A 26,797-nucleotide genomic window follows, 5' to 3' on the forward strand; every position below is an offset into this window, starting at 1 on the left:
CTGGTGAAAAGAAATTTAGAATTTTAATTTGGCCAACTCATGACCCGGATTTCAAACCAGGTATGAATGATGAAGGCTTCACTCAATGGGCGAGAAGGCAATTCTGCACATTGTGTTCCTACTTGAAAAACAGGAATTCGTAGACTTCGATATTGGATAGAGACAGCCTTGATTGGCATGATTTCTAAAGGTATCAGCAATGCCAGCACTACTTTAATAAGAACATTAAAAAATCTATACAGGAAAATATATCAGGTATTACCAAAATGTTTATCAAAGCCTATAGCGCAAAACTGTCCAGAAAGATCATTGGCGAACTATACAGACATATTGTTGAAATAAGAGGCCACTCAGCAATCTATATTAAGGCAAAATGGGGAAAAAAATTGGGAACTGTAATAACTTCTGAAAACTGGACAAATATAATTCATACACAAATCACTACTCAATTTTGGAGGAATTTTTCCTGGAAAAATTGTGTCAGATTTTGATAACACCAAAGCAAAAGTTTAAACAGGCAGGATTACAACCTGCATGCTGAAGAGGATGTGGACACAGTATGGCAGACCATACACACATGTTCTGGACCTGTACGATCCATAAACCCTTCTGATAAGGAGTCTACAGTATCTTTAGAGAAGTCTTGCAGTGTACTTTTACACACATTTTCACCTCTCTATCATTCTACCTAGGTAATATATTGTTACCAAAAAGGACAAATACCTCCTAAAAGTCTTCATGGCTGTGAGCGAAAAAACCATGACAAGAAGATGGCTCGACACAGAACTGCCCTCTGTTAGTCAGTGGGAAGCCAGAAATTAAAGACATCCAAACTATGGAACTAATGGTTTTTAATCTTAGACGACAAAAGAGCAAATGCGATGCCCTCTGGGAAAGATGGAGCGCTTATAACACAAGAAGAGGTGATCCATCCATCCATCCATCCATTTTCTTCCGCTTATCCTGTTAAGGGTCACGGGAGAGTCTATCCCAGCGGCTATGGGCGAGAGTTGGGGTACAGCCTGGACAGGTCGCCAGTCCATCGCAGGGCTTTCACACCTACAGTCAATTTAGAGTATTCAATCAGCCTAGTCCCCAGTTGCACGTCTTTGGACGGTGGGAAGAAGATTCAGATTCAGAAAACTTTATTTATCCCCGAGGGGCAATTAAAGATCACAACTCAAAGCCTGATACAAGTATCACAAGCCGTCACAATTATTACAGATTGAAAGTAATAATGGTACACTTCAGAAATTTAACAACAGCACATATACATTTGTTGTGTATGTACGCTAAACTTGAGCAGTCCGTTGACCCAATGGAGGCAAGTGAGAGTGAGGCGTCGCAGCAAGAGCCGCGCCAGCCAAGCCCGGGCGGGGCAGGCTGCAGCCAGCAGGCGCTGCCACCCCAAGGGAGGTGGAGAGGGCAGAGGCGGGGGTCAGGAACACACGGGGGAGGGGGGGGATAGTACGTGCCATTTGCGTCACCAAGGCAGAAGGAGTTCTCCTGGAGGATAAACAGTGGGCAGATGACCTTCAGTAGCCGATAAGGTTTCTGTGTTTGGGTTAGGGCAGAGGAGCACACATTCCAATCCATCTTCTCTTTCAGTCCAATCCAAATTGTAAGTTAAAAATTTTCTGGTCTTCAACATCACTCTCCTCTTCACAAAGCGGCCAACTGCTCCGAGATGGTTTCCATCCTGCGTTTCAGTTCAAGAGTCTGTTGTTTCAGTTCAAGAGTCTGTTGTTGCCCCGCTTTGCCAGCCTCAATAATTGCGTTGTAAATGACGGTCAGTTGTGGAGGTCCAGATCTGGTGGCAGCCGTCGTCTTGCCAATTTTGCGGTATGTGAGGGCACCTCCAAGTCCGAGGAGGAGAAGCCCCACAACCATGAACCCAAATAAGTAGAGGTCCTCGATGTCCTCCACGGAGAGAGGCGTCAAGCACGCGGTACGCCATCTCCCCCAGGAATCGAGAACGTAGCCCGCAGGGTCGGTTCCATGCGGACAGGCAGGTTCCTCCGGTCCTGATTTCCTTGTCGAAAATATGGTGTCAATAGCGTTGAGAGACCAGCTGATCAATTCCATGATTAGTTTTTAGGTAGAGAGCTCACAGCTGCGTTGGATAGGAGTTGAGACAAAGAATGATAGTCAGACAGAAAAGAAGAGGAGGAGAGAAGAGGAGTGCGACTGCTCTCGCCGAGTCCCAACCCAGAAGCCAGAGTCCCCGGAGAGAACCCACACAGGCACAGGGAGAACATGCAAACTCCACACTGAAATAGCCCGTGCCCGAGCCGGGACTCAAACCCGGAACCTTCTTGCTGTGAGGCGACAGTGCTAACCACTGCACCACTGGGTACTAAGCCCATTCAAGTGATTTAAGGGGTTGCACACACTTCCACCACATGAGGGCATCTCATCACCAGAGCCCATAGTGCCGTAGATGGCAGAATACTGCCTTTTTCTGATCATGCACTGACCCAATGAGAAGACACACAGATGAGACTGAGCCTAACAGCAGGAGGAGTGGTTTTAGATGTAAAAAAAAACCTTGTTGGACTCCGGTGAGTGCCTAAACATGCCTATTAAACCAGTCAGAGTTGTTGAACCGTTGTATTCTTGTTTTACGTTGTGAAAAGTTGAGTGAGTTACATTAAAAAAGATCGCAAGCCACGAGCTATGGCTAACTGCGAGTAGCGCTGTTTAGTAGCGGGTGATGTTACTGTCTGTTATGTGTTATATGTGAGTGCTAATGCTAAAATGCCGTGTTGTTACCGTACTATTGGTGGTGACAATAATGTTTATCGTGCGTATTGTCAGGTTGTTTTATTGTTGTCAATCATGATGTTGTGTTAATTAAAAAAAGAGAAATACTGATTAAAAGTTTGTTAAAAAAATAAATAAGAGATGTTGAAAAAATAATTCACAATGACTAATTCTGTAAAATATTGGTGTTTTGTATGTTCTGTATCTGAGAATCATATGAAGAGAGAGTTACATTCCAGAGTGTTAATCAGCAATTGCATACATGATGCAGAAACAGACTGCCCCCCCCCCCCCCCGACGGAATCAGACATCGAGCAAGATGATTCTGAGTCCTTGTGGTTCAGTGGTGAGCCAGGGAACTTGATCAATGGAGATGGATCCAGTCCGATGCTGACTGACTCCATCTATTCACAAGAGAGAGATAAGACATTTCCCAATACACCCTGATGGAGTAGCATCAAACACGTTCTCCAGCAGCTGAGAGAAAATGGCCTTAACATTGATATCATATTGATAAAGCTGTCGTAAAAAACTAAACAAAACATGGAGACATTTGCATCTGAAAATGTTAGTGCCTAATTCATTGTTGGTTAGTGGTGTAATGGGTAGTGAGGTTGATAACAAAGTATTCTTTTACTTGGCAGAGTATGGCAAGATTGAGAGGGTTATTGAAGTTGTCAGCAGTGAGGTGAAGTTCCAACACACTGCTATTGCAGAGAAAATGGCCTGAAACTCTCATCAAAGAAATGCCATTTCTTTCAACGTTCGGTACGGTATCTAGGTCACATTGTTTCAAGCAGAGGAGTTGAGACTGACCCTGACAAAGTCAGTGCCCTCAAGCCTCAGACCCTCGGTGAGCTCAAGTCCTTTTTGGGCTTTGCGGGTTATTACTGCCGCTTCATTAGAGACTATTCTAAAATAGTAAAACCCTTAAATGATCTCACAGGTGGTTACCCACCTTATTGAAAGGGCCAAAAGACATCAAGCCCTTGGGGGTACTTCAATTCCAAAGAGCCCATTAATGAGCAATGGACATCTGATTGCCAAAAGGCTTTTGACTTGATCATCGAAAAACTGACATCTGCACCTGTTCTGGGGTTTGCTGACCCAACATTGCCTTATGTCCTCCACACCGACGCCAGCACTTCCGGTTTAGGGGCTTCCCTATACCAAGAACAGGATGGCAAAATGCGAGTCATTGCTTATGCGAGCAGGGGTCTTTCATCCAGCGAAAAGTGATACCCTGCCCACAAGCTTGAATTTCTAGCCCTCAAATGGTCAATCGTAGAGAAATTTTACGATTACCTCTTCAGGAACACATTCACTGTCATAACTGACAATAATCCTCTGACATTTGTTCTGAAGTCAGCAAAACTGGATGCAGCCAGTTATCATCGGCTCACTGTCCACTCTACGTTTGACTTTAACATTAAATACTGTGCCGGGAAGGGTAAACAGGACACTGATCGCCTTTCTCGACAGCCACATGAGAGTATGGCTGACGACCATGCATCCCTTGAAGAGAAGGAGTGAATCAAACGATACACTTCACACCATCTTTCTACATCTCCTGACCATTGAGAATTGCCTCCAGATACAGTTGCTGTTTTTGTACCATCTTCACCATCTTCAAAGCGAGGCAAACAACTATCTTGCTTCCATCTATCTGGTGGAATCCCTCGCTATACATCTGGATGTGGTTCCTTATGAAAATGATGACATGTTAGGTTGTTCCACCATACCTACCTACAGTCCACAAGAACTCCAAGAGCATCAAAGAACTGATCCTGTCATTGGGCCGGTTGTCTAAGTCTTGGACGGAGGAGATGAGGTCAACCTTAGTCCAGATTCCTTGGAGCTCAAGCTTTTGCATAAGGGAAGGAAAAGTTGGAGATGAAAAATGGTCTATTGTACCGAACACGTCATTCAGGTGATGATGTCACTTACCAGTTTGTTACTCCAAAGCTTCTTCGAGCTGACATCCTTAAGTCCTTACATGACCATATGGGGGCATATGGGGTTGGAAAGAACTCTGGATCTGGTTAGGTCAAGATTCTTTTGGCAAAAAATGGCTCGTTAGGTAGAGACCAAAATCAAGTCATGTGGGCGCTGTGTCAGAAGGAAGGCGCAACCAGAGAAGTCAGTGCCTCTGGTGCACATCCATACCACTCGCCCCATGGCACTGCTGTGCATTAACTACTTATCCCTTGAACTTGACAGTGGCAACATCAAAGATATTTTGGTCATCACAGATCATTTTACTCGTTGTGCTGTTGCCATACCAACAAAGGACCAAAAAGCTGCAACAGACGCCAAAACCCTTTGGGAGCAGTTCCTCATGCATCACGGATTACCTGAGCAGTTGCTACGTGATCAGGGCAGGGATTTTGAGTCCCAACTCATCAAAGAACTCTGCACCCTCGCAGTCATCACGAAGGTGCACACATTGCCCTATGACCCACAAGGAAACCCCGTAAAGAGGTTTAATCGAACCCTGTTAGGCATGTTAGGAACCCTAAAGGACAAAGATAAAAGTCACTGGCGAGATTTTGTAAAGCTACTCACTCATGCCTATAATTGCACCAACAACGATGCCACAGGTTTCAGGCCATACGAACTGATGTTTGGGCGCCAACCTCGATTGCCTGTTGAAATCATCTTTGGCTTAAATGTGAGAGATGGCTCTCCCAAATCCCTTTCTCAGCATGTGAAGAATCTGAAAGCACGTCTTGAAGAGAGTTATCAAATCACCACCAGGAACTCACAAAAGGTGGCTGATCGGAACAAACGCTGATTTGACTAGACAGTACAAGAGCTGACATTAGAGGAAGGGGATCGGATGCTTGTGAAAAATTGGAGGTTCCGGGGTAAACACAAGCTTGCGGAAAAGTGGGAATCCACTATGTACAAGGTTCTGGAAAAGATAGGTGACATACCTGTGTACAAAGTACAACCCAGCAATGGAGATGGTCCCATCAGAACTCTACATAGGGACCTACTCCTTCCTTGTGGTGACCTCTCTGAAACAGAGGAAGCCAAAACAGTCAGACCGAAAGTCTTCAAGCCAAGAACCAGACAAAGTCATCCCCAGTTACTTCAGGAACTCTCGGAAACTGAGGATGATTCTTTCATCTACCCTGCCCAATCCTCTTTTGCTCTTGAAGAAAGATTCATTCAGGTGTGTGAGTTTCTGAAAAGGCCGCAACCTGATGCAAACCCAGAGAATGACTGCTTGCCGATCATGCCATCAAGTTCCTTGACCTCCCAGCCTCGGGATGGTCTTAATAGCAGTAGTTCTCCTGCCAGATCTGTTCAGACACCCCTTGAGATGGCAAAAGGATATGACAAACCGGATTTGACAAACGAACTAGACATGACAAATGAACCGGATGTGACAAACGAATCGGATATGATAGATGAACTGGCTATGACAAAAGAAAATGATGAGAACAAACTTGTGGAGGTTCAACCAGAAGCTGATTCAAAGCACGCTCAAATATTTGACAAAGAAACTGAAAGTGAAGCCAACATAACTGACTAAGTACGGAGGTCAGAAAGGCCATGACAACCCCCTGACCACTTTTACTACATTGGGTTGGGGAAACCCTTACTATCGTTTGCTCAAAATGTTTTACTGAATGTTACCCAAGCAATAGATAGTATCAGCAGCTATAATAGCCCCTAAGGGAAACAGAGCCCAGTTAATGAAGGGACTCATGCAGATTCAGGAGGGAAGGGTGTAACCCACATGGGTACGAAGCCCATTCAAGTGATTTAATGGGTTGTAATCACTCCAACCACATGAGGGCGCCTCATCACTAGAGCCCATAGTGCCGTCTTTGGCAGCATTCTGCTTTTTGCTGATCATGCACTGACGGAGCGAGAGGACATGCAGATGTAACTGAGCTGAACAGCGCAAGGAGTAGTTTTAGATGTAAATAAACCTTGTTGGACTCCTATTAAACCAGTCAGAGTTGTTGAACCGTTGTATTCTTGTTTAACGTTGTGAAAAGTTGAGTAAGATACATTAAAAAAGATCGCAAGCCACGAGCTATGGCTAACTGCGAGTAGCGCTGTTTAGTAGCGGGTGATGTTACTGTCTGTTATGTGTTATATGTGAGTGCTAATGCTAAAATGCCGTGTTGTAACCGTACTATTGGTGGTGACAATAATGTTTATCGTGTGTATTGTCAGGTTGTTTTGTTGTTGTCAATCATGATGTTGTGTTAATTAAAAAAGGAGAAATACTGATTAAAAGTTTGTTAAAAAAATAAATAAGAGATGTTGAAAAAATAATTCACAATGACTAATTCTGTAAAATGTTGGTTTTTGTATGTTCTGTATCTGAGAATCATATGAAGAGAGAGTTAGATTCCAGAGTGTTAATCAGCATTTGATTTATTTTGTTCCTGCATCATGTATGCAGACTGTTTTCTTTCCCCCCTGATGGAATCAGACACTGAACTAGATCAGTCTAAGCCCTTGTGGATCAGTGGCGAGCCAGGGAACTTGATCGACTGAGATGGATCCACTCTGATGCTGATTGACTCCATCCATTGACAAGAGCGAGATAAGACATTTCCCAATAAACCCAGCTGAAGTAGCAGGATGAAACGCGCACATAAACACACACCTGGACACGGAACAAGGACACTACTCTTTTTCTTTCTGTCTTTTGGACTCTGTTAATTTCATTTCATTTATTTAAATACCAAAGGGCCCTATTTTGATTTTCTCTGTTCTTCTCAGCTGAACTTAATAATTTTTGTGAGCAAATGAATGACCAGTGCTCAACTGTGAGTCCAACCTTGAACTTGGATGATGTGGGTTGCTCATTTTCTAGAGGTTAAGGGCACCACAGAAGTTTCTCTTGACTTAACTGCTTTATATCAGTGTAGTTCAGTACTCACTGCATTATATTTGATTGCTAATACAGTTTTTCTCAATTGCTTTGATTAATTTCATGGAACTCTAACCTCATTATCTTAACTGTTCCTAAAACTCCACATCATGAATGCAATTGGTCAGTACACTATTTACAATTGTGGTTCGGTTCATACAAAATGCAAAACACTGATCAAAAATTGTTTGGGTACGCATATCAATTGCACAACACAGGTGCAAAATGTGATGACTAAATACTTACAGTTATACTGTATATCATGGGTACCAGCTCTGTTTCTGAAAATGGAGCCAGGAGCAAGGGTCAATCCAGGCAGTGTAAGACAAGTCTGAATGCATGGTGGTGGTTGTTTGTATACAAATGAGAATGAAAACAACTTCACATTTATGGATATTTCTGTCATCTACCATCATTATTGGAGCAATATTGAATTTTATTGATCAATATTGAATCAAATCAGAATTGAGTCAAAATATGAGTTGCTTGAATATAGCCATCCCCAACAGTTTCCTCATATTTGTCTCCATTGTGTGTTTCACATTGACAGAAACACTATACCCAGGGCTCCAGACTAACTTTTTCACAGGTAGCACTGGTGCCACCTACCTTTTCAGTTGGTAGCGCCACCACAAATTAGGTAGCGCCACCTTTTTCTTCGTATAGCGTGGTATCGATATATAACCTTATCATGATTATAGTTGTGTTAATTTGCATACCATTGTTTTGCCTTGATGTAAAGATTGACAATGACCCAAACTTGATATTTGCAAAATATTTTAACGTGCAATTTCATTGCCTTCCATTTGTATAACTTTTTACTGCTGCATAGAAAACATTACCTAAACTAACTGTGCATCATTTATTCAATTCAACTTAACTTCAAGCGACAGCAGCATTATTTCACAGGTGTAACTCATATACTTAAAGAGCATTGTCTTCTTTTTGTTTAACTTTTTACTGCTGCATAGACATAACAAATTGTGTTCTGCCAGCAACACACGCCATGGCTTGTCCTTCATATCGTAACCACAGGAACTGCGCCAACCATTTTGGCTGAAAAGCGTACTTTTTCCTTTTACCTGCCATCGCTTTCGCCAAACCATCACTATTCTCTTCACTCTTGAAATCGGAGAATCTCCTCGGTTCTTCTCCACCTTCCTCATCGCCTAACCCACCTCCAGCTACCGCATTTGTCTCCTCTGCAACATTTTTTTTCTCAAAAAAATCCAGAAGAGTCCGCTTCATGTGTGCCGCTATGCTGCTTGTTTTTTTTTTTTGTTTTTGTTTTTTCTTCGCGGGGTTGATGAGTGAGCGCACCGTGGGTACATTTCGTGCATGTGATCAGACCGGTGCAGACAGATGGGCAGAGAGAGAGGGGAGAGGGGATTCAATGGACTGAGCCAGAAAGTAATATTGTATCATCAACCAAAACAACCATAAATGCACTAACACAGCCGCCCGTGCCTCAGGGCTGAGGCAGGGAGTTTTTTTTATTTACCGTATTTTCCGCACGATAAGGCGCACCTAAAAGCCTTTGATTTTCTCAAAAACTGACAGTGCACGTTATAATCCGATGCACCTTATATATGGATCAATATTGGTTAATTATGGCTACCGTAGTCAGGGAGGCTTCCTCCCACAGTCCAAAGACATCAAGAGGGGACTAGCTAATTGGATAATCTAAATTGACCGTAGGCATGGCTGTGATTGTGAATGGTTGTCTGTCAATAAGTGTTGGCCCTGCGATGGACTGGCGACCCATCCAGGGTGAACCCTGCCTCTTGCCCGAAGGCTGCTGGGATAGGCTTCAGCCCCCCCACGACCCTTAACAGGATAAGCGGTAGACAATAGATGGATGGATATGAGTTTAAAGTTTCATCCTTGCAACAAAGACTATAGACTACATAAGTTTTTTTCCCTTCTGATGAGCAAAATATATGTCAGTCATCCTCATGGACCTTTGCACATTTTCCTTTTAATAATACAAGCAAGTATTGCCACTGTCTTAAGTAAATGTATGTGTGCGTGTATGTGTGTGGTGTGCATACTGTAATAACAGTTGCAGAGGACCACAGCCTTTATGGTAATTAGAGAGATGGCAACACTGGCAGTGACACATAACACCTCCTTCCCCCTTCCTCCCACATCCACTTTGTCTCTTCCCTGCTTTCTGTTTTTAATCTCCTTTCTCCTCCTGGCTTGCTCCTGGTTTGCTCTCCTCCTCTGACAACCTGCCGCCACCCTGCTGCCTAATTGTATTTTTATGTGTGTGTGTGTGTGTTTGTGTGTGTGTGTGTGTGTGTGTGTGTGTGTGTGTGTGTGTGTGTGTGTGTGTGTGTGTCTGGGGGGTGCAATGCTTCCTCTAGAGCAAACTATATTCCATGATTATCATCCATGATTAAACCCTTGGGTCACACCACTTGTGATGTTAACTCAACCTGTCCCTTTATCTTTCTATCTTTTTCTGTCTTGTGTGTGCTTCTGATGGTACCCAGATACCTGATTTTCATTCAGCTTGGTCTACTGATATATCCAGTATGTTTGTTAGCTTCATACCCTGAGTGCTCATTCTGTATTTGCATGAGAGAATTAACAAATGAAAGGAGAAAACACATATCTCTTTCATCTCTCGCATAATCTCTCACTTTTTCTGATTGTCACTTTCCTAAAGCCACGATCTTTCACACTGTTCGTTTGAGTGTTTATGCTTTATTTTCACTTTCAAAGGTAATAGCCATGCTTACTTAAATAAATTTAGTGTACAATAATTATTTCTCACTATCCTGTTGACTTAACTCACAGGGACAAATAAAGATTGTGAACTGTGAACTATGAACTGTAATTTGAGTAATGTACTCATTTAGCCTGAAAGAGGTATCAAACTAGGTTCACTTCAGTAAACTGAACTTGTGATCTATGAGTGAATGAAGAGCTCAATTATGCACATGCACAGATGGACTTTACAGGAGGTTTCCCAACACCTTGTTGACTAGAATCCCTGAAAAAACAGAGCATTTTCTGAGTCTCTAGGTAAGTTATTCAACTTCAATAAGTATTTATTTCTCAGCTTTGACTACATTAACTACAAATGAATTTTGGCAGGACAATTTTATTTCTGAATACTTTTCAGCTAAAACTCTTGGCAGGCCAATGCTAATGTTAGCTAACAGCAGCCAATGTAGCTAGCTGAAGCACATGTCATTCACATGATAGTTACATTAGCTACAACCATGAGAGCTCTGCCCACACTTTTAACTAGTGTTAAATGCTAATTTGATGCAACTAAAAAACTAGTTATGGTTATTATAGAATGCAAACGATATGCATGCTGCGCTTGACACAAGCGGCCACCACTCCCATTAAGATATAATGTTAATTTGATGTACAAAATGCAAAACTATTGTGTCACACTGAAAGATAGGAATGTGTGGTGTAATTAGGCTACACAGGAGCTATCAATATACTGGTCCATACTGACTAAAAATTCTATTTTGTCTTTTAAGGTTTTTGCTGAATTCACAAGAGTGGCAAGTAAACATCTTGAGCAAGACTTCTTTGAGTCCTTGGACTGCCATACTCTGTTTCCTTGAGATCTTCAAATCTAAAAAGAGAATTGTGGGCAAGACACTTTCAGAGATCATTGCCCACGTTTGAAACGTTTTCTTCTCATTAATCTTGTGTAAGGACAGGAAATTGTACAAGTTCTTTCTTTCTGATAAATTTTGATATGTTTCCTTATCCATACACACAGACACAGACAGACAGACGGACAGACAGACACACACATACACACACACACACACACACACACACACACACACACACACACACACACACCTTTCAATCACTTAATTTGAAAAAAAATGATGGCATTTCTTCAGAAAATTCTTTTCCTTAGTTTAACTTCTTTTCCCCAATGATAGGACCCATGATGTCAGAGCCATGAGGACTGCTGTCCTACGATGTCTCCCAGTTTTCTTTGGAGATGATATATCCACAGGATTCAGATGCCATCACAGATTTCACACAGACTCATGTCGGTGTCTTGACTGTGAAGACAGTGAGCAGTGAGCAGCCTTCATCTGGATTATCCAAAAAAAACAAAACAAAACAAAAAAAAACCTTAAGAACACCTTTGACTTATTCAGAGGGTGATGCTTAACCTGGGTGTAGGTATTCTGAGGCCAAAACTTCAGAGCTTGAAAAATGCACTTTTACAGGAGGTGTGCTGCGGGATAGTTGGATAATAGTAAAGGATTGTTAAACATAGATACTGGATTTGACTGTTAAACTCAAATATTTACAACTAGTAACCACTGCAAAATTCTTTGATAGTTCCAGACAGTCACAGATGGATGATTTTGGTTACATGTCATATTAGTTAAGTTTTGTAGTGTCCCTGTTTGTGGGATATCATTTGCAGATTTAATCCCACTTTAAATGACCTAGACTAGAAAATAAATGCTTGATTGGGTGTGATTTACATTCTTTTGTGAAAAGAGCAGAATGCTTTTTAGAGAATAAGTTCTAAAAAGAGATGATTGCAAATCATCTCTTGGTGCATATTTACAAATGTTTGTTTTTAAATGTTTTATATTTTGTCCCTATTTTTTCTGTTATTGAGATTTCTTTAATTGTGGGAAAGACCACCCCTAAGTTTTAGTGATATTATTGATATAATTTGATGGCAGTCAACATGAAAGTAGAAAAGTGTTTCAACCAAAATAAGAGAGCTAGAAATAAGAGGAGTGGGAGAGAGGAAATGAGAAGGGGGAGACAGTGAGTGATACCAATTGAATTACATGTAATTTGCACACAACCACCAGCCGCACGCCAATCCCATTAACCCAGCACTAGCCACCATGGAGTGTGTGTATCCATGTGTTTGTGTGTGCGTGGAGGGAAAAGGATGGAGAAGTTAAATGGATAAGAGAGAAAATAAGAGTAAGGGTTTGCTAGGACAGGAAGAAGAGTGCATGGAGAAGAAAATGAAGATGAGAATAGGCATCTTCGTGATTAATGTGCTCTGCTTAAATGACTTGTGAAAAATAAGCCATCTTGAAGACTATTATTTATACTTTACACATTCTTTATTCTACTGCCTGAATGTATTTTATACCATCACCAACCAACACCAGCGCTCGGCCATTGACGTGACTTACCTGAAAAATGACACTGATTTTCTCGGTGATCATGTCTTCTGGCCTCAGTGTCACCCTTTTCCCCTCCCTAAACAGAACATACATGTTTGTGCTCATGTTTAATGCACAGACCGTGCCATGATGCGATAATGGTTGTCGCTGTTCTCTCTCGTTTCCAAGTAAAGTTCACTTCCTGGTCACATGGCTTGCGTAAAATCTAACTATGCAAATTGGACAATCGTCTGTTATCCGTTTTGTTCATTTTTCAATTGTGCACAAAATCGGAAATCGGAAAAATCTTCGTTATCCCTTTTGCCGTTTTGGGTCTGGAAACAAATATTGAAAAAAAGAGTCATTTTGTTTTTCTAGTTTTGGTTTTATTTTGAAAAACAAATGAACGAATGATACACAGATTCATTAGGCTGTTTTTCTTGCTGATGCAGCATCAGTAACTTTAGCTAGCTTTTCTTTTCGTTTTAATCACTGGCTTACCTGATGCTCTCTTGTTAAAAAAACACATGTTAATTTTGCTGCATTTAGCAGCATCTCCTGCAGCATCTCTCTCTCTTTCTGTCCTCCTCTCTCTCTGCTCCACCTTTCCTTTTTTCTCCATCCATCTCCACTGTCAGCAGTTGTACTTTTAAGTTACAACAGTGTTTTCAAGCAGCATGTTCTTCCGTTCCTATTCTGCCTGCCTGTCTTGTTTCTATTGGTCACACGCAGATATTGTCCCAGCACGCTATTCACAACACTTCAAAAAAAGTTTAAGCTGCTGTCTCCCCAGCAAGACATTTAGCATGCCAGACCACCGTGCTCCTGATGGCCAGTCCGGGCCTGTCATGCCACAGCCGCCCGCGGCAGAGTGTGATAATCTGTCGGCCGAGGCAGACCTCGGCTGTTGCACAACACTGTGTTTCTCAAGACATAAGAGGCAGACCGGGCGCCACATGTTAAGGAGACCAGGCCGCCAAGCAAATGTCACCGGCTAACGGGCCAAATAATCATAGCCGCTTTTACTTTATAACTTTGCTTCAAATTAGCATTTGCATCATAATCACATAATTTATGTACTATAGCTAACAGTATAAATTATCATGTGAATGTCATGAAAATGGTGGTTTTAGTGAGCTGCCTTGGCTAATATTAGCTAACAATAGCGTTAGTCTAATTATCTCCAGAGATGTTTGTAATACCAATGTTCAGAAAAAAAAAGACCTGCCAAAAATGTATGACATTATCGTTGACTTTTGCTTGCTTTGAGACTCTTCAACTTCATCCGAGTCAGTCTCTGTATCTAGGGCAGGCTCAGGATTACCCACAAATGCTTGAACCACTGCTCAACTGGTGTCGGCTATCTTCATCATCGCCAGTTGTAAACATAAGGGAAATATGGCTGCAGAGAGGCCACATGCACCTCGTTAGATTGGCATAGCCAGTCACAACTCATTTGCCTTAAAGGTTTCCGAAGCAGCACTTTCACAAAGAGGAGAACAGAGGGAATATGGGGATACCGGAACACATAATCAGAGTTTTTTTTAACTATAAACTTTAAAGGGGATATTGTGGGCACCTCAGAGACCATAGGAGCTTGTCTGAAAAGAAAATAATATGGGACCTTTCAAATTTGCACGTTGTCAGGGATTTTGGATATTAAAACTATCTTTGGATGCAGCATTCTCAAAATGACCCCTTCTTAGACAAATGTGTCAAAGAGAAGGATTAAGAGACTTGTCACAGTTTTAAAACCCAAGTCTCCTTCTTTAGAAGGTTAGTTTATGTTAAAAGGGAGAGAATTAAAGTGTCAGCCATGGAAAAGTAAGCTGAATTAATAAAAAGTGAAGAAGAAAAACTGGAAGGGTTTTGTGCAAATTTAACATGACTTAGTGTGCCAGGGTGTTCATTGGAAATTCCTGAGACCCAGAAGAAATGGAAATCTTGCCTGAGCTTTTATTGGCCATTAAAAATGCATGTATTCATATGCACTTATTTCATCAAGCAATGAAGCACATAAACAACACTTACACAAAATACACACAGTTGAGGGGCAGATGCTTTAAAGAAACATGCTCTATGCAATGATGATGATGATGATGATGATGATGATTTTTTTGACCTCCTGGGGAACCTTTCTGTTAGAAAACAAAAAAAAGAACCTTATCTGGACCCCTAGCCCTTACTGAGACCACTGGTCCTAATGAGCAAAAATTAATGCTGCTGCTGGAGGAGGCTGTGGACCTGAAGAGACTAAAGCTGCCACCATTAGCATCAGATGTATTAGTATTCGTTCTAGTGGTATTCATATTAGTATTCTCAGTACTGTACCAGCATTAACATCAGCATTGTTTGTATTGTATTTGTTCATATAATTCATATAATGGCTCATATCATGCTGAAACTGATTGCTTGAGTACCCTGTAGATGTTATAATCAGTAAATAGTTGTTCTTATTGTTTGCTGAGCCCTATGACTCTCTCTCTCTCTCTGCTTGGCTTTCTCCTTACAGCCTGTTCTAGTCACTGTCTGTAATTCTCTCCCTCCTTTCTCTCACTTTATCTCAGTCCCTATCTTTCCTTATCTATCTGTCTTTTTCATTAGCTGCCTTTGTCTCTTCCCCACTTTTCTGCTCTCTTTCCCCCCAAACGGCCAAAGCAGAAGTCCATTCCCATTGAGCCTGGATCTGCTTGATGTTTGTGCCTGTTAAAAGAGAGGTTTTTGTCGCTGCTGTTGCAAGATGTGCTTGTTACTGGAGAATTGTTGGGTGTAAATTAATTGGAGTGTGGTCCTGGACCTACTCTACTTGTAAAGTGTCATCAGATAAATTTTGTTGTGATTTGGTGCTGTACAAATAGAACTTACTTGACTTGACTTGGCAGAAGCATCTGCTGGACAACATGTGGCAGCACTAGATAAGTTTTACTATAACCAAACTGGGCAACCAGGGTGTCAGGTTCAATTTTCAACTCATACCAAGTAAGTCTCCTGCCACAAAGGGACAGTTTTACATCACAAACAAAAAGTTTTGCCTTTTGAGAGGTCACATCTATCACAAACATCAGTTAAATACAAACACATTACGTTCATCCTCACTTTGGAATAGTGTAGTCTATGCATTACTTTAAAGTGTATCACCTACAATATGGCATTAATTGAATGAGTGGAACTTACATGGATCATCTCCATCCCCTCTTACTACACCTCTTCAGACACGTCCACACCCAGATCTGCCTCAAAAATGTATGTGTTGCAGTGAACTTTATTTCATCATCATCATCATGCACTGACAACGACTCCTTGAAATGATAAAATTTGCAAAGTTATGTTTAGGTAGTGAAAACACCTGTTAAGTTTCAGACTGCACTGACTCAGGCGTGCCATCACCATAGTGGGGTGTTAAGAGTTCGGGGTCATTTCATGTAATTATGTGTGAGGTTTTCCTGAGCAAAGTATTAGCCATAAAACATACTGTACATACTATTAAACATCAACAAAATAACCAAATGAATTTGATATATAATGTTTGGACCTATATAATGAGGGAGCATGCCTGCATGCATGTCATGTACAGTGACTTAGGTTAAATCTTATTTCAACACAAATACATAGTACCGGCACCATCACCATTACCATGACTCCAGTAATATGGTAATAGGAAATTACTGTAAATTAATGTAAATCAGTGAATATGCTTTTTTTTTGGACAATTTCTATAGTTCAAAAATATCATGTGATTGATGATAGTTACTGTTGTTTAACACAGAATTGGCATCAAGAGCCGGCTGGGGTGGTTGGTAACAAACAAACCCAGGACTTTGCAGTGGGTGACAATGTTGTTACAACAATGTTTACATTAGCCTATCAAAACAACAACAAAAAAAGACCTGCAAGGTTTTTTTTGTCTTTTTTCCCAGAACCCAACCCTTAACTGTCTTAACACATCATGAAGTAACATCAGTGTCATTCAGGATTTTCAATAGAGATGGATACCGGATACCAGTGACCAGTGACCAGTTTTAATTGGTAGTGATATGAGATAGGGTCACTATTCATGTTGCTAGAAACGAATCACAAGCATCAGGCCATATGCATCCCTCCATATGGGTCTAGTCTTTTCACAGGAAAATCCCAACTGCTTTGCCCTTCATACCCTCTAGCTCTTCGCAGGAGTTGTTGTATTTCAGGGTAACCATGAAGTAGCATAATGAGAGATCTGCTACAATTATACAGCAGTGTGGTTCCATTGGATTGAAAACACAAGCTGACTGGCTGGCAGGCAGGCTGTAGAGTTTGTTAGCAGCAGGATATTTGGTGTTGTGCTGAAGCTGTTTCTGGCTCATGACAGATGTTACAGAGAGAGAAAGAGAGTAGGAGAGCAACAGAGAGACAGAGAGCTTGAGGGGAGATTGGACAGAGACTGAGGTGAGTCATTAGCAACATGTAGAGTGTGGGATCACTGAGATGTAACTGTCTGAAAGCCGCATCTGTCAGTCAGGCAGAGTTTGTTTATATGTGGACACTCCAAAGCACTTAAGTTCATGTCCCAGAAGCGCTTCTGCAAATAAATCTGCTTTATAACTTAATGTGTTTAGAAATTGTTTAGCTAAGTGGAATATGAGCCACTCTATGCCCATTTTGATTTTGTTCCAATTTCACTCTTAGTTTTCTAGGACTGAGACAATATAAAACAACAGAATTCAAAATTCTCCCTCTAACATACAAAGTCCTCAAAAATCAGGCATCTTCATATTTGACAAAGCTCACAGTCCCTTATTACCCAGCTAGAACCCTTCGCTCCCAGGACGCAGGGTTACTTGTGGTCCCTAGAGATTCAAAAAGTAGAATAGGAGCCAGAGCCTTTTTTCAGCCTATCAGGCTCCCCTCCTGTGGAACCGTCTCCCAGTTTCAGTTCTAGATGCAGACACCCTCTCTAGCTTTAAGAGCAGACTTAACATCTTCCTTTTTGATCAGGCTTATAGTTAGGGCTGGGTTAGGCTGGCCCTTAGATATTCCGCTGTAGGCTTAGACTCCCGGGGGATCTCCCATGGTGCACTGGGCTTCTCTCTCCTCCTCTCTTTCCTCTCTGCCCTCCGATATGTGTCATATATAAATCATACTCATATGTGTCACTAACTCGTCTTCTTTTCCGGAGCCTTCGGGTCCCCCACATCCCAGATCCCGGGTAGTGCTGGAGGAGGCTGCAGACCTGAAGCGGCTCCAGCTACCACCCATAGCCCCACTTGCCCAGTCTCTTCTCTCTCTCTCTCTCTCTCTCTCGCTTTGTCTCTGTCCCTCTCTTTCCTTCTGTATATCTGTCTTCCTCCATTATCTGTCTTTGTACGCTCTCCTGCTCTCTTTCCCCCCAACCGGTCAAAACAGAAGGCTGTCCCCATTGAGTCTGGATCTGCTCGACGTTCCTGCCTGTTAAAAGGAAGGTTTTCGTCGCCACTGCTGCAGGATGTGCTTGCTCATGGAGAATTGTTGGGTGTGTCACATCCCCAAGGTCACGGGCATGGGGCGTGGCATCGGTTATGTGACTTCCTTCCTTTTCCAGGTTGGAGCTTTATGGGCAGAGCTGCTGACTAATTAAGCTGGTTGGGAGCACCTGGGCCCGGTGTCTCCCAGCTATAAGGCGGACGGCCAACCTGGCCACGCTCTCTCTCGCTCACTCCTGGCCCATGTGATGATTGCATTCTTTGTGTTTTATTTTGTTTAGTTCTCTGCATCCATCACACCCCACACATATACACCCCATTTACACTCATGCACTCACTCGTACTCACCACTGACGCTACTGATAACCACACTTCATTGTATGCTATGGTTTGTCGTGTGTTGATCTTTGCATTTTGTTAATAATAAACTAGTTTTTCACGCCAAATCCACGTCTCCCTCCTTTAATGTCATGATCTCTGAGCCGGGTCGTGACATATATGGGGGCTTGTCTGGGATCTTTGTAATTCTTTTGGTTGCGGCTCGTTTGTCTGTCCTGCCGGGTGGTCAAGCGGTGTTCGGCGCTCTGCGTTTTGGTTGTGACGTCACTCGAGCTATGGTGGCCGCAGTGCCAGCAGTAGCTGCGTCGTTGGTGGTAGGCATGGATTCCTGTTTGCGGGTGTGACGGCTCAGCGATACGTACGTGAATGTTCCTAGTGTGGGCTGTGTTTGCTTTTGTGGAGAGCGAGTGTTCCCCTGTCAGGCATAGAAGCGTTGCTCCTTTGGGTTTCGCCTGGTTGTTGTTTTCTTTCAGTGTTGCGGAGAAAGTGGTTGGAGCTACATGCTTGGGAGCACGTCCATGGGTCCGAATGTGTCGCCAGGTTCTGGTTGCTCTACTCGTCCGCTGGTTTACTGTGCGTAATTACCTGCCACCTGTACCTGCACAAAGACCAGGGTTGAGTTTAGGTAGGTAGACACGGCAAGGCACTAGACAGTGAGCTAGGGGGGTTTGCTTGCTCACTTGCGCTGCGGCTGTTCGTGTACCGGTTGGGGCATCACTTGTGCGCTTCGTTCGCACGTTCGTGGTAAGATGGTGTCGGTAGACCACTTTTTTTGCTTGCCCCTCGGAGGACTTGCTTGACTTGTTCACTAAGGAGCAGCTGTGCAGCAGGATTGCGGAGCATTACGAGGTTGACGTCGATGATCGGGGCCAGAAACAGCGAGTGAAGGCCGTGTTAAGAGCAAGTTTGCAGGAGAAGGGTGATCTGCCAGAAGTTGAGTCGCCGTTGACTAAGTTGATCCCGTTGGCATCGAGTTTGTCTTTCGAGCAGCAGAAGGAGCTTCTCCTACTGCAGTTAGAACACAAGAAGTTCAAGCTCAAAAAGGACAGGTTGCGCCAGCAGGGCGAGCAGGCCAGGCTGGAGTTTGAGCGGGTGGGACTGCCGCTGGTTGGCGAGGGTAAGCTCCTTGCCACTGAGGCTAGCCCTAGGTAATCCGGTCACCTTGTCGGGTCTCCAGATGATTTTGATGTGCTGGGCAACCTGCGGCTTTTGCCAAAATATTCAGAGCATGACCCGGAGCTTTTCTTTTCGCTTTTTGAGCGGTTGGCCAAGGCGCACAACTGGTTTGATTAGGCGCGCACGCTGATGCTGCAGTGTGTGTTGACGGGCAAAACCCAGGAGGCGTATTCATCACTGAGTGATGCGGACTCCCGCAGTTAAGCATCGGTGAAGTTGGCGGTCCTCAAAGCCTACGAACTGGTTCTCGAGGCTTACCGGCTGTGCTTCAGATCGTGGAAGCGCAGTAATGAGCAGAGTCACTTGGAGTTTGCATGTGAGCTGACGTGTCATTTTAACCGCTGGTGCTCCGCTTCCAACGTGAGCGACTTTGACGGGTTTTGTAACCTTGTGGTCTTGGAGCAATTTAAAAACTCTGTTCCTATGCGGGTGGTGACGTATATCACTGAACAGAAGGCAGAGACTGCGACAGAGGCTGCCGCTCTGGCGAATGATTTACATGTTAACCCACAGGGGCGGTTTGGGGGAGTTCCCGCTGGGGGGCCATGGTGGCCAGGGTGGTGCGGATTCTTCTGGTCAGCGAGATAAATCTCAACTGGTAGCTGGCCCCGGTAAGCCTGTGAACAGTGGGGGCGACCCAAAAACAACCTGCCATTACTGCCAAAAACAGGGACATTGGAAGCTGGACTGTCCGGTGCTTCATGGCAGACCCAAGAATGCGGTGTTGGGGACGCCGAAGAGGGCTGGCCTTGCTGTGCCGGTTTCCCCAGCACATACAGCGGTGTCCAGTGTTCCCCTGCGGGAAGCGGGTTCTTGTCCCCCTGAGTTGGCGGCTTACAAGCCGTTCATTGTTGACGGTTTTGTTTCTTTGTCGGGGAGTGACCAGAAAATTTCAGTGACGGTGTTGAGAGACACGGGGGTGATTGACTCATTCATCCAGGCTGGGGTTCTGCCACTCTCGGAGAAGACGGACACGGGCTGTTCTGTACCCGTTAGGGGGATGGACCTAAATGTTTTGTGGGTTCCACAGCACAAAGTGTGGTTTGAGTGTGACCTGTTCCAGGGCCTTGCTAAACTGGCCGTGCGACCGGCATTGCCGATCCCAGGGGTGTCCGTTGTCCTGGGAAACAAACTGGTTGGCGCCCGGGTGTGGCCTGATGTTCCCCCGCTGGCCGTGGCATCCATACCACTGGTGAGGTCAGTACCAGATGAAGTTGAGCGTGACTTCCTGGAGGTGTTTTCCGCCTGTGCGTTGAGACAGACCATGGCCAAGGCTAGCGCAGGTGGCCAGGTCGATGGGGCAGAGATTTCAGAAAAGTTCTCTGTTCCCTTGGCTGATTTTCCAGGGTCAGTGATCTGGTGGCACAGCAGCAGGGGGACCCGTCCTTGATGGGGTTGTTTGAGAAGGTCTGGCCCAAGAGTGAGCGCGGTGACTGTGTGTGTGGGTATTTCTTGGAGGATTCACTGCTGGTCAGGAAGTGGATGCGGCACGACGGGAGCTCTCCAGGCAACCCTGTGTGGCAGATTGTTGTGCCGATGGCTCTCAGGCAGTCGGTGCTTAAGGTAGCCCATGGCGAGTCAGGTCACGCTGGGGTAAAGAAAACATACGACCGGTTGCTGAGACATTTCTTCTGGCCTCAGTTGAACAAGGATGTGGCTTCCTTTGTTAAGACCTGTCATACCTGTCAGTTGACTGATAAGCCAAATCAGACTTTAAAACCGGTGCTATTATGTCCCATCCCGGCCATCAGTCAGCCCTTCGAACACCTGCTCGTGGATTGTGAGGGCCCCCTGCCCCGCTGAAAGTCAGGGGCATCGTACCTTTTGACGGTGATGTGTAAGAGTACCCGCTACCCAGCTGCTTATCCTCTGTGTACTGTTACGACCCGGGCTGTTGTTCGGGCCCTTTCCCAGTTCATCTCCGTGTTTGGTATCCCAAGGGTCGTGCAGTCGGATCAGGGTTCTAATTTCTCTTCCCGCCTGTTTTCTCAGGTCTTAAAGCAGCTCCATATACAGCACAATCAGAGCTCTGCCTACCACGCTCAAAGCCAGGGGTCTTGGAGCGCTTCCATCAGACGCTGAAGTCAGCCCTACGTGCCTATTGCACAGAGCTGGGTAGGCACTGGGAGGAGTGTCTGCCATGGTTGATGCTGGCAGCGAGAGAGGCCACACAGGAGAAAACTGGGTTTAGCCCAAATTAACTTGTTTTCTCGCACACGGTGAGGGGCCCGTTAGCTGCTGTGTCTAGTGGCTGGAGGGACTCTGAGCCTCCTGAGAACTTACTTGATTATGTGAATCGATTCAGACAAGGCTCTATGCTGCTGGTGAGTTGGCGAGAAGTAAGTTGGCCTCCGCCCAGGGTAAAATGAAGGGACTGTATGATCGTATGGCAGAGCATCGTGTCTTTAGCCCGGGTGACCAGGTTTTGGCCCTGCTTCGCTTGGTCGCCTCTCCATTTCAGGCAAAGTTCTCCGGCCCGCACACGGTGCTGGAGAAGATCTCTGACCAGAATTACATTATTTCGAAACCGCAGCACAGACCCAGCTGTGCCACGTCAACCTTTTGAAGCCCTACCATGCGCGCGACTCTGGGGTGGTCCCGGTGGTGGCAGGACTGGGTCCAGGGGTGCGGCCAATTTGTGTGACTGGTTCCATGTCAGGGGCGCCTCCTCCCTGGCCATTGGTCGAGGGGAACGCTGGCTGCATGCACAGCTGGCTGAGAAATTCCGAGACTCTCTGCAACCTAGGGGGGCTGCTGGCACACTTGCCGAAGTCTAATCGTCTCAGCCAGCCTAAAACACATTGAACCGATTCTAATCTGCTGCTCTCACTTAACAGACACACTTTCCCCTTAATGCCCCCGAAATGTTTAATTAATCCTTAGCAGAAGCTGGTTCCCAAAGTTATTTGACCCAATGCGTGCCCTTTTTGTGCAGAAAATCATCCCTGCAGTGCTAAAAAGCCTCTCACATGCAGCTGAAGCAGGTAGTGGTGTGTTGAGATTGAGAGACAAGTTGCACACTGCTGGGTAAGATTTGAGGACGTGCACTGTGTTGTTTGGGTTGGCAAGGTAGGACTCTAGCTGCTTGGTGTTGTCATGTGCACTGGCCTGTTTGAGGGGGTAAAAGAAGTCAGCCTTGTCTGAAGACTGGGAAGTGTCACCTGTGCGCACCATGGGTTGATCCTTCAGATGGCTTCTGATGTAGTCAAGGCCTATGGAATTATAAAACAAAAGGGTTAGCTTCCCCATAAACACCATTGTTAATACCTAGATTTATAGATCATGAAATTAGACAATATCTTCATGCTGAAATGTTTTGATAATTACTGAATTTTCTGTGCAATACAAGAGAACTAGTAAATGACTGTTTTCACGATAACAAGAGTTACATTGCTATTGTAAGAAAAATCCATCAGTCCAAAACGGTTTTGAAGTGCTGCTTGAAGAGCATCAACCAAAGGCCTACAGTACCTGGAGGATCTGCGGACCTTTTGAAGCTTATCCTTGAGACAGAAGTAGACAGAAATGCAAGTACAGTCAAACACTTGGTCAGAGGAAAACACAAAAGTTTTGGGTCTCATTCAAGGACCACGGTGGGTCCGTGGCTCAATTGCCAAATAAATACAGGACCTTTAAATGTTGAAAACCATAGCAGCCTGGAATGGCATTAAACACTACACAGCATCAATAGCATGGAACGTAACATAACGTTAATTTAGCTCAGTTACTTACCTCGACGTGCTTTTTCAGGTTTGACGACAAATTCTTGTAAACCAGGAGCTCTTTGATCCTTGGCTTGCACAGGTTACAGTTCATTCTGAGAGAACTGTTCTTTGATCCGAGAAAGGAAAACATTTCCTTTAGATACGGCCATGGGTGAGCTGGACCTGGAATATTGGCTTCATCTGGCTCGTCAGTCTGTGTCGAGTTTACGTCGCTGACCACCGCGTGGTTATTATCACTCTCCTCTGTGTCACTCATGAGGCTGTCATGGAAAAATGCCTATCATCTGCAGCTTGCTGTGTTGCTTACACGTGTGTGGTGGCTTGTATTGTTTTTTCGGGTTTATAGCCAATGAAATCGCACAATGTTGACCGAGAGCCAATCACAGGCCGGACTGTAGGAGAGACCATGAGTAATGCTTCCTATGATTGGCGCAGGAACGAGCCACTGCGGCTTTTTCTGTGTTGGATTATTATTATTATTATCATTATATTACATTATTTGGATCGTTGTCAATCATTGAAACTAAAGTAACGAGCCTGTTTGAAAAAGTGAGTAGTACTTTTGAAAAAGTAGTGAGTAAAAAGTACAGATACTTGTGTTAAAATGTAGCGGATAAAAGTAAAAACTACTTTGCCAAAAAAATACTCAGGAAAGTACAAAGTACGTTAAAAAATACTTTATGTAACAAAAGTAAAAATACTTTGTTACTTGACACCTCTGCTTGCTCATCTAGCTGGTCCTCTCCGTGCCAGCTCGTACCAAAGTCCGATAACACCCTGCGGTTTTGCTCTGATTTTAGGAAGGTGAACTCGGTGACTAAGCCGGACTCCTTTCCCCTTCCCAGGATGGATGACTGCGTTGACCAGGTTGGCACTGCAAAATGTGTTAGCAAGTTTGACCTCAAATTCCCCTTTCCCCACGAGCGCAGGAGATTGCCGTGTTAATTACTGCGGCAGGTTTATACTCATACACAGTGATGCCGTTTGGGCTGCGGAACGCCCCCCGCTCCGTTCCAACGCTTGATGAACCGTGTGGTGGGTGATATGGAGGGGTGTGCCGTATATTTAGATGATGTCGTGGTGTTTTCTGACACCTGGGAAACTCATGTGGACCGCGTCCGTGAGCTGTTCACCCGGTTAGCCGAGGCTAGGCTCATGGTTAACCTTGCAAAGTGTGAGTTCGCAATGGGCAACTGTGACCTAAATTGGCAGAATGGTTGGGCAGGGTGAGGTGCGTCCGGTGGGTGCGAAGGTCAAGGCCGTGTCGAGATATCCCGTTCCGACTTCAAAGAAGGAGCTGATGCGTTTCTTTGGCCTTGTGGGTTATTACTGAGGTTTCTGCAGGAATTTCCCCACAATTTTGGCACCCCTCACCGACATGCTCAGGGGGACAGGCAGATGGCCAACCCGGCCACGCTCTCTCTCGCTCACTCCTCCTGGCCCACATTGGAGCGATGGTTGCGTTCTTTGTTTTTTGCTTTGTTAAGTTCTCTGCATCCATCACATCGCACACGTATACACCTCCTTTACACTCATGCACCCACTCGCACTCACCACTGACGCTACTGGTAACCACACTTCATTGTACGTTATGGTTTGTCTTGTGTTGATCTTTGCGTTTTGTTAATAATAAATTAGTTTTTCACGTCGAATCCGCGTCTCCTTCCTTTAATGTCACGATCTTTGAGCCGGGTCGTGACAGGTGTAAATTCATTGAAGGAGTGTGGTACTAGACCTGGGGCCTCATGTATCAACGAGGTTTACGCAAGAAAAACTTGCGTACGCAAGGATCGACGCTCACGTTCAGATGTATCAACGAGAAAAGTTTGTCGATTCTTGCGTTGTTTCACGCCAACTCCGGAGCTGCCGTAGAAGTTGGTGGAAAGCTGAATCTTGTGTTGACTGCACTTTGGTCCATTGGGCCACCGTGTGGCGGTGTATGGTGTCGGACATTATTTGATAACCGCACATACTGTACATCAGCACAAAAAGCCTTCCAGCGTGAGATGGCGGACCGGTCCAGGGTGAGCCAGTCAACCCTCAGCCGGGCCATGCCCTGGATGGTGGACCTGATCATCCGCCTCTCCCGCAGGAACATTAAATTCCCTTACGGTGTAGTTGAAAAGGTCAATATTAAAGCACAATTTGAGCAATAGCCGGATTCTCTAATGTCTAATTCTCTAATAACTGCACAATGCAACTATGTTGCCATAAAAGCGCCATCCCATGAGGAAAAAGCTTATGTTCATCGTAAGGGTTTCCACTCCAATGTGCAGATCGTCGATGCGCAGAGGCTGGAGGGATGAACGCCGATCCCGGCCAGGCAGCCGTCCTTATATTCATGAATTTCATTTCCACAGTGTGAATGGGTAAGAAGCGATTACACGATTCATGAAGCCAGATTGATTTATTTTGTCCACTAAACATTCCAGAACATTTATCAGGCAGTCGAGCCGCTCATTGATCCCCGTTAGGTCCTTCTGCGACTGCAGGCCCGCCTGTGTAAGGAACCTCCCTCTGGATCCATGTGGGCCGGGGGATGCGCCGCTGGGTCCGGGTGGGCTGGAGGACCGTCTGCCGCTCGTCGGCCTGGTACTGCTGCTGGGGCCGGGAGCCGGGCTGGCCCGAATGCCGCTGTTCCTGGCAGATGACTCTGAGCCAGTGGACGGGCTGGCGCGGGAGCCGGCGGGGGTGGTGTACGTCAGCGGCATGGCTGACGGATCAATTTCTATTAAACATATTGGTTTATTTAAATGGCTTATTCTGTGTGTTTGTTGCCTTTACATCTGTGGCAAAGCATGTGGAAATGTTGCGGAAGAAATGGAGTTGCGACTTACCCTCCAGGCTCTCGGAGTCAGCGTGGGTGGCGGCGACAATCCCCCCACAGAGGTGCTGCCCGTGACTGCCGCCACCAGCTGCTCAAATTCCGTCAGGTCCCCCTCTCCCTGACCCTCACCTGTCTGGCCTGCACTCCTCCGGAGGGCAGCTGTACGCTGCTTGACCTCCGCCTTGAGGTCCTGTTTTCCATATTGTTATTTAAATCTAGATTTAAGCCAATTGATAATTGTAGTTATTGCATTTAGTGATTGAGCAGTGTTGAATTTAGTCTTAATGAATTTAGCTTGCATTTTTTTGGAAATTGGAATTGCAGACATGCATTAGAAATAGAGAGGAAATCTTTCAGAGCGGCAGCAGTGGTGCAAGCTGATGACGTAGTGATGCTCGCACAGGTTAAGTGAGGAAAATTGTACTTTGTATCACTTTGATCGTTCAGTAAAGGAGGAGCCAACACTTTTCTACCGTCGTCATAAAACCTCAAAA

General features: G+C 44.7%; 1 protein-coding gene across 4 annotated transcripts in view; it reads left to right on the forward strand.

Moving 5' to 3' along the window:
* The window catches only part of LOC147253772 (RNA-binding motif, single-stranded-interacting protein 3-like), a 228,604-nt gene that overhangs the window by 118,001 nt on the left and 83,806 nt on the right, over window positions 1-26,797 (forward strand). The window lies entirely within an intron of this gene.

The sequence above is a fragment of the Aulostomus chinensis genome, chromosome 11, assembly GCF_037954235.1.
Source record: "Aulostomus chinensis isolate RoL2024-O1b breed Wild chromosome 11, RoL_Achi_v1.0, whole genome shotgun sequence".
Taxonomy (NCBI): Eukaryota; Metazoa; Chordata; class Actinopteri; order Syngnathiformes; family Aulostomidae; genus Aulostomus; species Aulostomus chinensis.